The 16346-nt window shown below is 40.7% G+C and overlaps 1 long non-coding RNA gene across 1 annotated transcript in view; it reads left to right on the top strand.

Moving 5' to 3' along the window:
* The window catches only part of LOC108286506, a 36837-nt gene extending 33754 nt beyond the window's left edge, over positions 1 to 3083 (top strand). Inside the window, exons 2-3 of the long non-coding RNA XR_001817945.1 lie at positions 1128 to 1469; positions 3032 to 3083. This is a non-coding gene — a long non-coding RNA (uncharacterized LOC108286506). The remainder of the gene's footprint in view (positions 1 to 1127; positions 1470 to 3031) is intronic.
* The last annotated feature ends 13263 nt before the right edge of the window (positions 3084 to 16346 follow it).

Below are 16346 nucleotides of genomic sequence, written 5' to 3'. Positions count from 1 at the left end.
TTTTTTGAGACAGAGTCTTGCCCTGTCACCCAGGCTAGAATGCAGTAGTGCGATCTTGGCTCACTGCAATCTTTGCCTCCCGGGTTCAAGTGATTCTCTTGCCTCAATCTTCCTAGTAGCTGGGACTACAGGCCTGTGCCACCACACCTGGGTAATTTTTTGTATTTTTAGTAGAGATGGGGTTTCACCGTGTTAGCAGGATGGTCTCAATCTCCTGAACTTGTGATCTGCCCGCCTTGGCCTCCCAAAGTGCTGAGATTATAGGCATGAACCACCATGCCCGGCCTCATCTAACCTTTTAGAGGAGATATTTGTGTATCTTTCTTATATTATTACAGTACATAGTTTAGGTGGAGGACAGGACAGGGGCATTTTTGTTGCACATTGAGAAAGAAGCAAGCAGGTGGCCTTATCCTTATGAGGCCTGCTGAAGGAGTAAGTGTTGTGGAATCAGTGTTATCAAAACTGGGCCCCATAAGCTACTGCAGGCATCTAAAATCTAAATCTAGGTCTATCCCAGACACAGTTTCAAGTAACGAGGGGAGTCATATAATGTGATATTGTCACTCATTCCCATAATTTCTTCTTGCTCTTACAAACAGAAAGATTTTGAATCTAAAAGTAAGAATTACTTGTTTGAACCTGGGATTCTGGTCCAAACGGTACCCGCCACATTTCCACAGAGAAAGTTCAAGTCCCTGAATGTCTATGCCAAATGGATTCCCCCATTCTCCCAAGCATGAGAAGGACGATGAATTGACCAAAGCTTCTGGACTTTCCTCTCTAGAGCAGGGTCAATTCCTGAGCTAAGAGAGAGAATTTCAAGTTTGTGAATCTCAGCTTTGGTGCTGCTGCTTCTCTGCAGTTGAGAGAATTTAGGAAGCTAAAAAAAGTACAATGTCACCCCATACCGAATCAGAGCTGTATTTGTTTTGCCCGTTGGTGTTCCATTCACCATTGAGATATATATTTCTCCAAGTCAGAATGGGAAAAGTTTTTCTAAGGCAGGGTGGGAGAGGTGCTGATTGTACAGAGTTTGCAAAGGCGAAACTAGAAAGACTGACTTGTGAGCTGTCTCCAAGAGGAATGAATGCAAAACATTAATTTCTGTTTGTTTTTTCTTGCAGATACCTTGACTATGAATAATAGTTTCACTAAGGAAGACAGAATGAGTTCTGACAGGAAGATTGGGAGCTGTAACAGGCAGAAGAAAGATGGAGCCAAATGGCGTGGAGATGTGTCATCACTGCTGTGTGTTACCTTGATCTGCTTCCATTATCTACTTCTTTTCAAAATACTGGGCACTCATTCAAGAAGCAGCATATATGTACTGACTTTGAAGTAATGGATGAACTTTCATGTGCAGTATATGGAAATAAATTTATTACCTTCTTCCCACATTGACTCATTATCTCATCCATCCATTCAGTAGTCATTTATTGAGAGCTCACTCCGTTTTAGGCACAGTGGTAAGTACGATAGCTTATCAAGCATGGATTTCCTAGAAATTTTGTAGTAATGAACAATGTGCTTTTATTTTTAAATTTGCTTTGGTTTTATGACACATGCTAAAGGCTTCAAACAAGGAATCCCTGAATGAATAGAAAAGGTGGAGATAATTGTGATTAATCAATAAGCCTTATAGCTTTTTAGATCCATATTTCAGTGGACCTAGAAAGGAACTGCCTTATTCACTATTTGAAATGTTGTTTTGTTATCGAAAGCCAATTAAGAGTAAGATAAGACATTGGCTGACCCTAGAGATACTCTAGTTGCTGCTTAGAAGTACAGGTAAATAGCCTTCTGGGTGCTTACCCTTCTCCACAACCAGCAGCAATTATAGCAGTTAAAACATTCTATTTTTCAGCACGGATTTGTGCCTATCATCATTTCCTTTGTAATGCTACCGTAATACCTGTGTTAGCTCACAGCTATGAATGTAGGAGATGTAACAGGAAAAGGAGACTGTGGATCAGAGAAAAAATATTGAAACAGGATATCAAGTCACTGATGAAAGCATAGAACTACACATTTTTGGGTGGGATGGTGGAGGAGGAGAAACAAAACTGTGACCATCAGTGAAAGAAATTATGAATAAGTTACGCTTCTTACGGTTACAATGAAGGGAATGTAGGTGACGAGGCCTCCAGTGGAGAGGAAGCATGGTAAGCAAGAATCAGTAGGTGACCCATGCCCTTCTAGTATCTGGGGAAGGAAAAGATCAGAACCTATGCACTTGAAGCCAGAGCCACAGTTAGTGGAGACGAAAGTTAGTTTGCAGTTAGTTTACCAGCCACCTCCAAGGTCTAGTAGATTCAGTGCCAGAGGGTGTGCTATGGAAAGAGTGGGCCAGCTACCCAGTGACGGCGTGGCTGAGTGTGGAGGAGGACCAAATACATAATTTGCAGCAATGTCTCGGGAAAGCTGAGAGGACCCTGATCTTGTGTGTCTGTCAGGGAAAAGAAGAATGAGTCACTAGTTGTAACACTAAGGTTACCCAGGAAATTTTAGCATCCATGTGTAGACTGTCACTTAATCTCTGACTTAGGTGATAACTTGGAATTTTAATTAAACATCTTAATAAAACTTTGTTAATATACTTCCTAGTAGTAGGATTTGCCCCATATCTTGAATGTTTCTCAATGCTGGGAAATGAAAATGCCCATCTAGCAGCATTTCATAATACCTGTTACCTGGGAAAATTAGAATAACAAGTACAGTGATTTCAGTTTTATTCTGGAATTACACATCCTCCTTCTCCCTGGAAATGTCCCCTTAATTGTTTACAGCTGCTCAAGGCTGAGTTTCACAGAAGGTTGAGCAGCAGCATAGCCTGGATAAGAATAATGTGTTACGGAGCAATCTATTCTGAGCTCTAATGTCTTAAACCTTGGAGAATCAAAGAAAGAACCTCTTAGTTTGGAATAACAATCAATTCTCAAGTAAAGCTTATAGTCATTTGAAAAACACTCTGCTGTTATTTCTTAGAAATGCATGTTAATAAATGTCTTGGGTCCTCTCTTGACTACAGGTGTCATGATGTTGGGACAGTAACAGTAACTCAGCCAACCAGGGCTTGTCTGAATACAATCCTACAGCAGCAGGAGCTGTGGAGATACAGAAGCCAAGAAGACCAGGTTGTGAGGGATGACAAATTCACTCCCAGGAATGTTGGGATTGAGAGTAAAATTCTCCAATAATGATGAAAGACAGAGCAAAAAAAGCCCACCAGCTCATTCTGAATGGTGAGATAAGAGAAAAGCCAAGGGCAGAAGTGAGACAAATAACTACCACCAAACTGAAAAGAAAACGTTTATAACAAAAATTAGATTGATAATTGATAAATGACCTTTAGCGGTGGAAAGACACCATTCCAGTGAAGCATGAATCGAAAGGATTTCTTCTGAGAGGTAATTTACATTTATTTTTTTCATTTTCCGTGTATTTTAGCAGGTGTACTGTTCTACATGATTAGTTTTTTTTACCTCTTTGAAAAAAATGGGTTAGCTCGACACATCTGGATACAGAGATAAGTCAGGTGATTATGATTGAAGCCAGATTAGGCCTTGTTATGAGGGGAGTATTTGGGGGCTTACCCTGAGGTGATATTTTATGATTTAGCTGTGGTGGAATTTCCCTCCCAACCTCAGCATGACTGACACTGAACTTGCTACAGGGGAACAGGAACCTTCCAAGAGGCAATGAGGACATTCACCTGATACAGCCCCATGGTTCTGGACTGTAAGGCCAGTCCCATTGATGAGATTCCCAAACGATGTCCAGGTCCTAATCCCTGGAATCTGTGAATCTGTCACCTTACACATCAAAAGAACTTTGAAAAAGTGATTGAGGTTAAGGACCTTGGAATGAGGAGATTACCTTGCATTATCTGGTTAGGTCCAAGCTAATCACAGGAGTCCTTAAAAGAGGAGAAGCTTTTTTAGCTGGGTCGGAGAGAGACGTGATGATGGAAGCAGGCCAAGAGACATGCACTGTAAGAAGGACTTGACCAGTTTTGCTTCTGACTTTGAAGATGGAGGGAGGGGCCAGGAACCAAGGAAGGTGACTGTCTTCTGGAAGGTGGAAAAAGCAAGGAAACAGTCTCCCCCAGAGCCTCCAGAGAGGAACTCAGCCCTGCTGACATCTTTGTATTTATTTTTTATTTTCAGTAGAGGTGAAGTCTCACTGTGTTGCCCAGGCTGGTCTCAAACTCCTGAGCTCAAGTGATCCTCCTGCCTTGGCTTCCTAAAGTGCTGGGATTCCAGGCCTGTGCCACTGCACCTGGCCTCCTGCTGATATCTTAATTTTAGTCCATTGAGACTAATATTTGAATTTCTGACCTACAGAACCATCCATAAGACAATAACCCTGTGTTGTTTTAAGACACTGAATTTTTTGGTAATTTGTTATGGCAGTACATGGAAACTAATATAGCATTGTATTATGCCCATATTATCTCTTTGTTGACTGTTGCTTTTATAGTTTGTTTTTTGGGTCTTGCGTAAATAATAATAAATACTAGCCAAACATTTTATTAGATTCTGAGAAAGATCTGCTGGACACCATTGTGGCTCTAGTTAATAACAATGTATTGTACTCCTGAAAATTACTGAGAGAGTAGATTTTAAGTGTTCTTACCACAAAAAATAAGTATGTGAGGTGATGCAGATGTTAGCTTGATTTAGCCATGCCCCAGTGGATACATATTTTAAACCATTATATTATACATGGATACACTTATATAATTTTTGTCTGTTAAAAACCCCTCAGTGAATACAGATTCCATTCTGCCCTCGAGGTGGAGCTTGTAGACTTGGCGGGGGACCCAGGATCAACTTTGAAACAGGCAGTTCCAGTGTGTGGAGTGGATAGACTTGTTTCTGTTTGCCGTTTTCATTGTAGGTATTTAGAGTGTATTTTCCTCTATTAAGTTAAGCCAGCCACCACTCCCTCATTCAGTTTCCAGCCTTCTTGACTTTGCTTATATCTGTGGTCTACGGCCACTCATTCTTTTTTTTTTTTTTGAGACAGAGTTTCACTCTTGTTGCCCAGGCTGGAGTGCAATGGTATGATCTCAGCTCACTGCAACCTCCGCCTCCCCAGTTCAAGCAATTTTCCTGTCTCAGCCTCCCAGGTAGCTGGTATTACAGGCGTGCGCCACTTTACCTGGCTAATTTTGTATTTTTAGTAGAGATGGAGTTTCACCATGTTGGTCAGGCTAGTCTTGAACTCCTGACCTCAGGTAATCCACCGGCCTTAGCCTCCCAAAGTGCTGGGATTATAAGAGTGAGCCACCACGCCCAGCCCATTCTTTTCCTCTCTTCCTGAGGGCTTGTGTGACTTATTTTCTTGGCTTTCTCTTAGGAACCTGGTGCAGCTTGGCCCTTCATTATCCACCTGGAAAAATAGGCCATAAAATAGTCCTTCCCTGTACTAAGTGTTAAAGTAGGAAGAAAGGCATAATCAGCTCCCGGAGCTAGATGCAGAAAACACATCCTTGTTTTCAGGAGCTGAGCTAGGCACATCCAGAACTTAGTAATAATTTACATTTCTTTCTGCTGAGGTGGTTCAGAGTAAGTTGCAACAAACATAAACAGTAATGGTTCAGTAAATTAAATAATAATTTAAGTCATTTAAAAATTACTACCCATTATTTTCTAGTTTGTAAATCCTAGGGGCGTTAGCTGATTAGACTGGTGGAGGCATATTTCACCAAGCGATCAGCTTCCTAATTATGAGAGATACACCTGCTCAGGCGAGTACCTAGGCAAGGAATAACTAGACTAATTCCTCAAGAGTCTTCTTTTTCCCTCCCGCCTTCACTTGTTAACTAAACTTAAAGAGAGATCGTATCAGGGATAGGGAAAATACATCTGTTACCAAGAAAAAATGTTTGGGAGTCTTAAACTTGTGGAATTCTCTGCCTGCAAACATCTATTTGAATATTTTTGTCTGCAGGGTTGGCCTTTAATCTTTTTCCTGTGTTTTCAGTTAATATCCTTTTCAATACATGGTCCTGACTTATTTTATTTTTTATTTTTAATATATATTTCATTGCATTTTAGGTTTTGGGTTACATGTGAAGAACATGCAAGATTGTTGCATAGGTACACACATGGCAATGTGGTTTGCTGCCTTCCTCCTCATCACCTATACCTGGCATTTCTCCCCATGTTATCCCTCCCCAACTCCTCACCCCCCACTGTCCCTCTCCTAGTTCCCCCCCACAGACCCCAGTGTGTGATGCTCCCCTCCCTGCCTCCCTGTGTCCATGTGTTCTTATTGTTCAACAACCGCCTATGAGTGAGAACATGCAGTGTTTGATTTTTTGTTCTTGTGTTCATCCGTGTCCGTACAAAGGACATGAACTCGTCATTTTTTATGGCTGCATAGTATTCCATGGTGTATATGTGCCAGATTTTCCCTGTCCAGTCTATCATTGATAGGCATTTGGGTTGGTTCCAAGTCTTTGCTATTGTCCTTATTTATAGATTCAGTAGTGTTTAAATTGGCCAGAAAGAGGGTGTGAGAAATGGAGGGGCTACAGCTCATTTGTTTTCTGTTGGTCTTCCCTTTTCATTGCTGTCATGGTACATCACTGAGGCAAGTCTGGTTTCTTTGGCTAATGTTTGAATAAAGGGCACTGTGGCTATTGGAGGGAAGCAGGCAGAAGTGGTGAATGAATGACAGAGAAAACGTGAGTTGAGTCCATTCAGGGAGGTGATTTGTGGCCATATGATAAAATGTACAGATATTAATTGCTCTTCTATTTCTCACACATGATTACTGTGTTGCTGTATACCGCCCGTGTGTGCCTGCAGAAGGTACATAGTAGATGTTGCAGATAGAAGGTACAAAGAGGGTGTAGTGTAAGAACAAAGGCTCTGGGAGTGGGCAAGTGACAGATCAGAGGGAGAGCAGGTGGCAAGTCTGGGCAGAGGAAAAGAACAATATTCAGGCGAGGAGCGCGTGCAAAGAGAGCTTGAGAATATCACAAAGCCCCTAAGGCAAGGCTATGAATTTGATACGGGGTTTCCCAGTATTCCACCTTGCACAGAAGGAAATCATTTCATCTATTCTGAGGTCTCAAGTGTCTAACCAGAAATTCACTTTGAAATGGAAGAGTCAGAAATCTTCCCCACTCTCTAACTGGTTTGTTCATTCCAGTTTCTATCCTGAAGTAACATGTCAAGTCTGGTATTGATTTCCTGGGTTGCCTAAGGAGAGTGAGGGCCCAGGATCCACCTCTGGGCCACTAAAAATGTAATCATTTGGGGGGCAGTGAGGAGCCTGTAATGAGTGTCTAATGAAAGAAAGCACAGTGGAACCAGGAAACAGTCAGGAAAAGGTGGTCTCATGAAAGCCAAAAGAGGAGAGTTTCAAAGAGTGAATTGCAGACTAATTGGGAAATGGAATGACATGTATGTAGAAATGTGTCTACTGGATTTGGAAACATGGCACAGCTTCATGTTCATGATTTGGAGAGAAGTCAGAATACAGTGGGTTTGTTCATTAATGATTTATGATGTTCACGTGTATTTCTTTGAGTACCCAACGTGTACCAGGTATTACTTTGGTTGTTGGGGGATTCATTGGTACAAAAACGAGCATGATTCCTTATGGGATTGTGGTAGCTTATGTGGGAAGACAGTTTTCCAATCACTTTCCTTTTAGGTTCCTGGCCATCTAGCCAAACCATAGGTCACAGCTCATGAATCTGTATATAACCAACTACTTGGCCGTTTCTCCTTCCAAGCAATGAACACTCAGGTGCACTGCTCAGATTTCTGCGACTGGAAAAATTTCCTTTCACCGCTTTCCTCTGGGAATGTTCCAAAGAGGGCCTGCTGTACTGTAGCCGTCCACTTTGGAGTAGTGCCTGCATGTTGTGCAGAACTGCCTGCAAACCATGCCCAAGTCTTCCCTCCTTCTGCCAGTTGATTGCAGGGAACTCCCTATGAGGCCATAGGTGCAGTCTGGGAGAGAGAAGTTAGTGTAGCAGAAGTGGAAGCCATAGGCATTTGAGTCATTTCTTTACATAATTTACTTATGTCTTCAGGGTCTTCTTGGGCTTCATCACATGTATTACTTCCATTTGATGATGGGAATGCCCAACTTTATGGCCTGGTAGGTGAGATAACATCTAGTTTGTAATGGGGAGCTCAGCTTGCATGGTAAGTTGGTGGCTCATGGTTAAGCATTCTGTCTCCACCGAGGCCCAGTAGCAGGCCAGGAGATATTTCTCAAAAGAGGAGTAGTCATCCGCAGAGGATGGCAGACCTTTGCTCCCACATCCTAAGGGCTTGTGCTGCAGGTACTTGCAAAAGGCGTTAAACAGCATTCCTATCTGTCACTGACACTTCAAGCACAATTTGATTTGCTGCATCTTATGGCCCAAGTGCCAGATCAGCTTGCATGGCAGCCTGAACCTGTTGTAGAGCTTTCTCTTGTTCTGAGACCTACTCAGAACTAGTTGCTTTTTGGGTCACTCGGCAAATGAGCCAGAGTAGCACAGTCAAAAGAAAAATATTTTGCCTCCAAATTCAAAGAGGCTCACTAGATGTTTTGTCTCCTCTTTGGTCATACAAGTGTCCATTTGCAACAACTTACCCTTCAACTTAGAAGGGGTATCTCAACTTGCTACATACCACTGGAACCCTAGAAACTTCACTAAGGTAGATACCTGAATTTTTATTGAATTTATTTCCCTCCTTCTGACACTCAGTGTCTTACCAAAATGTCTAGAGTTGTGGCTACTTCTTGGTCACTAGACCCCATCAGCATAAAGTCATTAATGTATTTGATCAGTGTAATATCTAGTGGAAAGGAAGAGTGATTAGGACTCTTGTGAACAGCTGGGCATGGTTGCTCATGCCTGTAATCCCAGCATTTTGGGAGGCTAAGGCAGACTGCTCACTTGAGGCCAGGAGTTCAAGATCAGCTGGCCAACACAGTGAAAACCTGTCTCTATTAAAAATACAAAAAATTAGCTGAGTATGGTGGTACACATCTGTAATCCCAGCTACCTGGGAGGCAGAGGCATGCGAATCGCTTTGGACCTGGGAGGTGGAGAGCAGTGAGCCAAGGTTGCACCACTGCACTACAGTCTTGGTGACAGAGTGAGGCTCTGAACAAGAAAAAAGATTCTTGCAAACTAAATTATGACATAGGGATGGAGAGTTGATATATCCCTGAGGTAGGACAGTGAAGATGTACTGTAGGCTCTGCTAGCTGAAAGCATACTGCTTCTGGTGGTCTCTACTAATAGGTATCCAGAAATACCAGGAAAATACAAAGTATCAGGGGATGCGTTAGTGTGATCCAGTCAAGAAACCACACCTGGTATAGCAGCTGCAGTTAGAGTCATTGTATTAATCTCACAATGATCTCTCAGCCATCTGTCTTTTACCAAGGCCAAATAGGTGAGTTGAATGAGAATATAGTGGGAATCACCACCCCTGAATCTTTCAAGTCCTTAATGGTGGACTGGTCTCTGCAATCCCTCCAGGAATGTGGTATTGCTTGTGGTTTACTATTTTCTTAGGGGCAGTTTTAGTTGCTTCCACTTGTCCGTTTCTACTGTAGTGGCCCTTTCTATTGTAGTGGCCCTTACATCATAGGTCAACGCATCAATGTGGGGAGGTTGTTACCTGATGAGTATATCTACTCCAATTATGCGTTCTGGAACTGGGAAAATAACTACAGGGTAGGTTCAGGGGTATACAAGGCCACTGTGATATGGACCTGAGCTAGAACTCCATTAATTGCCAGACCTCCATAAGCCCCTTCTCTGACTGATGAAACATTGATGTTTGAAGGGTCCTGGACTTAGTGTCAGTTCAGAGCCAATGTCCAGCAGTCCCTGAAAGGCCTAATTATCCCCTCCCCTCAATACCTACTTAGCTTTGTAAAAGACTATATCTCTTTGGGAGAAAGATTAACAGCCTAAATATTTGGCAGTTTGCTGGGTCCTTCCTCAAAGGGAACCAGCTTCTCCTTTATTCAAAAGGTCCAGTCTGTAAACTGGCTCATCAGAAAATTCACCGAGGGCCTGTGACGCCTTTTGTGTTTTTGAGTCACTTTAGAATTTCATTCACTTGACCTAGATCTTTTCTGCTCACATAAATGAAGTAAGAATTTCGTAGACTTCTTATTTCTTTAGCTTGTAGGAACACCATGATCATTTAGTCTATTGCACAGGGTGATTACTGCTTTGACTCTGCTGTGCATCACGGTGACAACACCCACCTTGCCTTTGGCGGTTAGTGAGGGCTGCCACTTGGCTTCTGCCACCCTAGGATCCAATTACTACTGTTGTATTTAGATTTCCCAATTCAGGGACTGCAGTTCCCATTGTGGGATCTGGTCTACAAAGAAGAGTGATCATAGAGCTCTTCAAATGTTAGGGCTCCTCTCAAAAATTTATTTCTCATGGTTGCAGTGAAAGGTATGTCTTCTGGGCCCTGCCCAGGTGGGTGAATAGACCTTAAATGACAAATTTCCTCAAAAATTCCAATCCCCCTAGGCCTTTGAATCCTTTTATCTACATTAAACCATGGCAAGTGCAACATTTCTTCATATATATATATATATATATATTTTATTGCATTTTAGGTTTTGGGCTATATGCGAAGAACATGCAAGATTTTTGCATAGGTATGTCCATGGCAATGTGGTTTGCTGCCTTTCTCCCCATCACCCACATTTGGCATTTCTCCTTATGTTATCCCTCCCCAATTCCCCACTCCCCGCTGTCCCTCCCCTAGTTCCCCCCCATAGACCCCAGTGTGTGATGCTCCCCTCCCTGTGTCCATGTGTTCTCATTGTTCAACACCCACCTATGAGTGAGAACATGTGGTGTTTGATTGTCTGTTCTTGTGCCAGTTTGCTGAGAATGATGGTTTCCAGGCTCGTCCATGCCCCTACAAAGGACACGAACTCATCGTTTTTTATGGCTGTGTAGTATTCCATGGTGTATATGTGCCACATTTTCCCTATCCAGTCTATCATCGATGGGCATTTGGGTTGGTTCCAAGTCTTTACTATTGTAAACAGTGCTGCAATGAACATACATGTGCACGTGTCCTTATAATAGAATGATTTACATTAAACCGAGGCAAGTCCAGCATTTCTGACACACTGTGGGCCACCTTGGTCCACGTTTTAGCCAGCCACACAAACCGTTAGAGCCCTTTCTAATTTCCGGAGCTGCAACATTCAGTGCCCAATCTCTGCGTAGTGGGCTCATATCATTTAGCCTCATCCAACTTTATGTTCCTTCCACCGTTATACCACACCCTTAATATCCCCCCCCACAGATACGCTCCAGATTTCTGTTTGTATGAATTAGAAAACTCAAGTAGTTATTTTGGAGTGTAGCATACCTCTAGGGTCACACTTTGGACCTCACCACTAGGGTCCTGCTGAGACTTCAGTCTAGGTGTAACTCTAAAATTCAAAAGGGTTTTGGGTATGAATCCCAGGCAATGCAGGGCTAATCTCTGCAGACGAGGGTGAAGGCGCTGCTTCTACTGACAAAAAAGACTCATCAGGATTTAGAGGCCTTTTGTCCCTGGGTCCATTAGGTTCTTCCCACATGTTCCCATTGGAACTTCAGGATCCCATTCTTTCCTAATTAATGCCTTCACTCTATCAGTGGACAGAATAACTAAATAAACTTTCTAAAAACAGAAATATATAAATGGTGTTGGAAACTATGGCTTGCCAGGTATCAAAGCATAAAATAACGTCACAAGAATTAAAGAAGTATGTCTGAGGCTGGGTGTGGTGGTTCATGCCTGTAATCTCAACACCTTAGGAGGCTAAAGCAGGAAGATCACTTGAGGCCAGATGTTCGAGTCCAGTCTGGTTAACATAACAATAACCTATCTCTAAAAAAAAAAAAATTGGAAAAAAACCCCCCAAAAACAACTATATCTATGGCTTCCAGATAAGCAAATGGATGAGTGGATTAAAATAGAGATTCCGTATCAAACTCATGCAAGCATGAATGAGTAATACTTTTAAAAAGCAGAAACATGAAGAATCACACATGCTTCACCTTTACTTAGAATGGATAACAGTAGATATTGGTTCTACACATTTACCCGCATTGCCTGGACATCCCTCAGAACATCAGAGAGTAGGAGATAAATCCTACAAATATTCAGGGTCCAATCACATCAATAAAATGTTTAGGGGTTTAGCAGCCTGGAGCATGCCACGACATTACTTCCAAAATAAAGGACAGATTATTGCACTTTGTACTTCCAACCAGGAAGGAAAATAATGCACGATAGGCTGGGAAAGTAATTTTCATTGTAATTCAGCCACTCACAGGGTAGAGAGCTTGGGTATGGTTTTAAGTTACGCCAGTCCTGCGGCCACAGGAGAGGAATGTCTTAGGGCAGATATAGAAGTTTTCATGTCAATTATGCAAAAAAAACCTTTAATCCTTGATCTCATTCTTTTCTTTCTCCATTTTGTCCAGTGACAAGGAACAGCCAGCCAATCTCATTATACTTGTTAGTTTGGCAACAGTGCTCAAAAACATTATATACATGGTCACTGGATGCTTGCTTCTTATAAAGGTTTGATTGGGAGTATTCAGTGGCAATATTTTGTATATCTTTATTATTTGTGATAGTGCAGATCACACTAGGGACTATTAATGCTCTTTTTATTACTGGAAATAGAGTCATTAGTATCTTTTAAAGTAGTCAGATTAGAGAGCCAATTTCAGAAACTCTAGAACCAATTCAGAAAATTCATCCTGCAGATTCTGTTCCTCTAGAACTATTTTCAGAACCAAAATCTGTTATTAGTCAGCATTCTGCAGAGAATCTGAATTAATAGAGTATCCATCTATCTATCAATCATCTATCTATCTATCTACCATTTATCTATCTACCTATCTACCTACCTAATTTATTTATCTATTTCCCAAGAGATTTATGTATATCTCAAGATATTGATTATAAAGAATCAATTCATGATTTTGAAGGCTGGCAAGTCCAAAATCTGCAGAGTTCATGTCCTAGTTAGAAGGCTGTCAGGCAGGAGAATTCTTTCTTGGAAGAGGTCAGCCTTTTTCAACTGATTGGATGAGGCCCACTGACATTGTGGAGGATCATCTGCTTTACTTAATCTATTGATTTAAATGTTAATCTCATCCCAAAACCTCCTTATGAAAAGAACCGGAATAACATTTGGCCACATATCTGTGCATCCCATGGCCCAGTCAAGTTGACACATAAAATGAACTATCATAGTGAGCTAGTCACATGGTAATTCCTATGTGACCATATATATGAGTTGGTGCAGTAGTGGCTGATGACAGTGACATGCAGATCTAGCCTAGCTGCTCATGTGTCTTTTTTGAACTCTCTGGCTTTGTTTATGCTCAGTCCCAGATGTGGCACTTGCACATTTGAATGGCCTGCTTCTGGTTTCATCTGACCTTTATGAATTTGTGGATCTGACAGTTCACGATTAGTAGTTCTGGTCACTTGTCCACTTGATGTCCCACGGACAAGCTCTCTATCTTTACTAGGGTTCAGTGGAACCGCAGAATTTGTTGTTTGTAATCTGAGTGATTCTCTACTGCAGGGAGCATAATCTTGCTCTCTCATTAGTGTTTGTCATAAACTTTGCACAGTATCTTTCCCCACTAATAATATCTCTAATGCAATAATGACGACTGGTCATATGATTAAAAAAGCAGGACCACTTGCACCAGAATCTAGACCTATTTCATAGCTTTTTCCTGCTCTAGGTCCTATTCAAAGCAGGAAGCCTTTCATGTATCCCAGTGAATGGGTAGAACAAATATCCTAGGTATGCAATACACTATCTCTAGAACTTGAACAAGTCTATTAAGGGTTGTATTCCTTCTTGGTGGGCAGCGCAAAGTACGAGAATCTGTCTCCTACTTTGGAGGTAGTATCCTGGCATGCTTTAGGCCACTAGCCCCCTAAAATATTTACCGATGTGACAGGCCCCTGAATATTTGTAGGATTTATCCCCCATTGTCTATTGCTCTGATCCAGGTAAATGTATATGGTAAATATCCACTGTTATCCTTTCTAAGTAAATGTGAAGTCCATGTGAACTTTAAATTTTGATAGGGTTGGAAAATAATGCATTTACTAGATAAACTGTAGTAACATTTATGGAACATTCCTTCATTTTACTGCCTGTTAAATGTTAATTCATATATTCATGAGTCTGATTTATAATTTCTATTTTGGTCTGCTCATCTTTTTGCTTAATTTAGGGCAGATACAGACTTCTTGCATTCCTGTAACATTATTTTATGCTTTGATGTCTGGTAAGGCATGTTTCCCCACACCATTTATATATTTCTTTTTAAAAAAGGTTTTTGGTTATTTTTGCAAATTTTTTATTCCACAAGCACTTTGAGATTAGTTTGAAAAGTTCCAGAAAAGAAAGCCATGGTGGAAATTTTGCTGGGATTACACTAACTTTATAGATTATTTTACTGTTGAACAAATGACTCAGAGAATATGAATGTATGAGCATAAAAAAAGTTAGAGGAAGTTTGAGTCACAGACACTGATTATTTCTGATAGAAGTAAATAGACAAAACTCTACCTTTAAATACATGTTCTAAAACTCAGCAGCCATGTTTTTTCCCTCTGATGGGAATAACATTTGCCACATAACATTTGCCCACGTAAGACTTTTGCCCACAATTTCTATTGACGGGCTTTCTTAGCACTGTTCCTGGGTATTTTTTTCATTCTATAATTGTGTTTAACAGGTCATGTAGAGGATTCAGAAACGAAATATGTAATGGAAATGGTAATGAGGCACTTAAATTCTCCCTCAGGAGTGAAGCTCTTACCAAGTTCTGGGAGTACTGACAGCAAATAGCCTTCAGCTTTCAGTCCGCACTGCTGGAAGTGCCTCAGCTGAAGTCATTTCTCTTGAGCAAGCTGCCTGCTCAGGGAGCCAATACCCAAACCTCATGTTGAATAGAAACAATAAGAGCAGACATTTTTACCCTGTTCCCAATTTTAGGGAGAAAACATTTAATATTTCACCATTAAGAAAACACTAGCTTTTTGTTTTCTTAATGCCTAATAAAGGAATAGATGTCTTTATTCGATTATAGAATGTCCATTCTATTCCTAGTTTGTGGACACGTTTTTTCTTTTCTTTTTAATCATGAACAGATTTTTGTGTTTGGTTAATATTTTGCTTTTCCTTGGTAATATAATTTTTCCCCTTTAACCTGTAGCTTAGTGTGATACATTGCTTGTTCTGATATGTTAAGCCAACCTTGGTTTTTGGAATAAATCCTTTGATCATGATGCATTTAAAAAATATGCTTTAATTGATTTGCTGATGTTTACTATTTTTTAAAATCTAGATTCTTGAGGGAAGTTAGTTTGTGTTTTTTTCTCCTTACAAATTCTTTGTCTTATTATTTGTTTTGTCAGTTTTGTCATGTTTTTTAAAAATTTGTGCATTCATTTGTCAAATTTATTGGTAAAAGTCGGTCAAAATACCCCATTGTTATTATTTTTTAATATCTATAGACTCTGTAGTAATGTACCTTTCTTTTTCTGATATTTGGAGATTCTTCTTTAATTTTTGTTAATCTCTTGCTAAAGATTTAACAATTTTATTACTCTTGAAAACACACTCTCGAGTTTTTGTTTTGAAAATTTTAACTTTATTGATTTCTATTTCTATTTTTATTTTTTTCTATTCACTTTGAGTTTTATTTGCTCTTTTAAAAAACTAGTTTATTATGGTGGAAACAAACTTTATAGCTTTCTCTATTCTTTTTTCTTTTTTTAAAAATATATATTTTATTTCACTTTAGTTTCTGGGGTACATGTAAAGAACATGCAGGATTGTTGCATAGGTACATACATGGCAATGTGGTTTGCTGCCTCCATCCCCATCACCTATAACTGGCATTTCTCCCCATGTTATCCCTCCCCAACGCCCTACCCCCCACTTTCGCTCCCCTACTCCCCCACAACAGAACCCAGTGTGTGTTGCTCCCCTCCCTGTGTCCATGTGTTCTCATTGTTCGATACCCGCCTATGAGTGAGAACGTGAGGTGTTTGATTTTCTGTTCTTGTGTCAGTTTGCTGAGAATGATGGTTTCCAGGCTCATCCATGTCCCTGCAAAGGACACAAACTCATCACTTTTTATGGCTGCATAGTATTCCATGGTGTATATGTGCCACATTTTCCCTGTCCAGTTCTTTGTAGATTCTGGATATTAGCCCTTTGTCAGATGGGTAGATGGCAAAAAATTTTTCCCATTCTGTTGGTTGCTGGTTCACTCTAATGATTGTTTCTTTTGC

This window comes from Cebus imitator, unplaced genomic scaffold (assembly GCF_001604975.1).
Source record: "Cebus imitator isolate Cc_AM_T3 unplaced genomic scaffold, Cebus_imitator-1.0 Scaffold321, whole genome shotgun sequence".
NCBI lineage: Eukaryota > Metazoa > Chordata > Mammalia > Primates > Cebidae > Cebus > Cebus imitator.
This window is presented reverse-complemented; position numbering and strand designations above follow the sequence as displayed.